This window comes from Triticum urartu, chromosome 2 (assembly GCF_003073215.2).
Source record: "Triticum urartu cultivar G1812 chromosome 2, Tu2.1, whole genome shotgun sequence".
In the NCBI taxonomy this organism is placed as follows: domain Eukaryota; kingdom Viridiplantae; phylum Streptophyta; class Magnoliopsida; order Poales; family Poaceae; genus Triticum; species Triticum urartu.
The window spans coordinates 255,794,677-255,796,823 of NC_053023.1; positions in this window are offsets into that span (position 1 = coordinate 255,794,677).

The following is a 2,147-nucleotide window of genomic DNA, read 5'->3' on the forward strand; positions in this document are numbered from 1 at the left end:
TTTCAGTTTGAGTTGTATAAACAGTTATGTTCTCATGTGATGGATATTAGAAGTGTTGCCAATGCTGTGTAGTTTCTCACACTTATATTCTGTCTATGTTGTTGTGTCTTAAAAATATATGAGTTGAACTGTGTCTCTATCTAGATTTGGCAACATAAACTAGAATGATATGGACAATAAAGTGACCATAGTACATAGATATATGTTTGTTTCATGTTGTTATCCCATCCACCTTACTACTGAACCGGTTTACCAAAATGAGATTCATATACTATATGCTAAACCTGTGATGTGTCTGCTTGTTTCTCTTGTAATATGCGAACAGAATATTGGAGAAGAGCACCCCACTATGCAATGGTAGAGAAAGTAATGCAGATAAGGTTCAAGATACTGAGACAACCCTATTGGTCTCCAAGAAAGGAGATAAAAACGATCTTGTAGACGGTAAGAAAACCTCACAGTCCTGTGTTGGTGTAGTGTTCGAGTTACTGGCCAGTACCACTGGCAATAGCTCTTCGAACTCGCTGCCTGAATCACTTTAGCTTCTTCAGTCTTAGCTACAAGCTGAAAGGCATCAGTCAGCTATGCTACAGCGAGAAGCTGAAGGACTGAGGAAGTCCCTTCAGAATTTAGATGCATACTTTCTTGTGCAACAGCAAGTGCTCGAGGATTTAAGCGCCAAACAAGAGAAATTTAATAAGCTTGCTAAACATCGTGCCAGCATTATGGGTACCCAGGATATTGTTTCTTGAGCTCTTCTGAAGTGGTTTCAGTTCTGGACTTGTTTTGTTTTGGCGTTTATTTGCACTGGTCGCCAAGTTTGACAACCAGTGTATATGATATGCGGCTTTGTTCCCTATATTTGCACTGGTGGCAAAATTTGATGCCCACTAGATGTAATATGTGTAATAGTCGTGATAACCTAGCGTAAGTTGCTTGCTTATTTATTTTCTTATTGTCTTGTTTATTTATTTGCTTGTAGTCAGTGCAGTTCTTGTTCCGTGGTTTGCTAGTGGCCGCAATAACCTATTTTTTAAAACTAGTCGGCGTAGTATCTTCAGTAAAGTTCAGAGTGAACAGAATTTACAACATCTATCGGAGCGGTCGTGGCGCGGCTGATGCGTTTTACATCTAGCACTTTTTGGTGATGTATTTTACATCATCTATTGCAGATGATATTAGAGTCCCACTTCAAATTAACGTTGTTTGTCTTGTCCTGCTTCAGCATCGCCGCCGTAGACCTCATCGGAGCTGCTCCAATGACGGAACCGTCCATCACAGTGGAGCAGTACCCTCGGCGCTGTTTCCAGAGGCCTCAGATCTTCTTCCTCGCCTCTGACAGTCACACCAGCATCACCATCCTCCACGTCCAACCCAATGATGCTGAGGTTGACAAGGGTATGCCAAAGAGGTTGTACACTTGTTGCATTACTTTGTTACTCTGCATTCATGTCGATCCCTCAGGGATCCTTTTCGATGGAACTACTATGGTACTACTATTCGTGCACTTGGTTAGAAGGAGTGGAGCAAAGAAAACTGGAGGATTTTTTCCTTTGGTGTCTCATTCAAACAAAAAACGTAGGAATTTTAATATCCACATGGATGTCATTTTCAAATTAATATGCATGAAGAACGGGACTAATTGCATTACTGGCCTAATAAGATTCTTATTTTTTTCATTTTCACATGGTTTGACTTTAATTTGACCATGTTTCTCCATTCCTGTGGTCTTCCTATTCATGTGAACCAAACACCTAGGTTGACAGAAATCCTATGTATCCAAATGCTCTGTTTTGCACGTGCATTCCTATCCCATTACTTTGTTTTTCCTTTCCCTGCGTTTATAGAATCCTCCTATTCTATGGAGCCCTTATAGATTTACTTCATTTTCAGATAGGCGTCAAAGAAAATTCTGTGTGTTATGTCCTGCTCCTGCCATGCCGTCATTCGCCCCACCTGAGGTGCACCATTGAGAGAAGCATTCACTGCAGCAGAGATAACCCCTGCAGACTTTCTTTCGCTGCCTCAGATCATCTTCCCCGTTGCCAGCAGCCACACCATCTGCATTACCGTCATCGACTGAGTAGATGAACCTGAGGACTACTCAGTTCTAGAAGACAGGTCATAGTCTTTTGTGTTTGCTTACG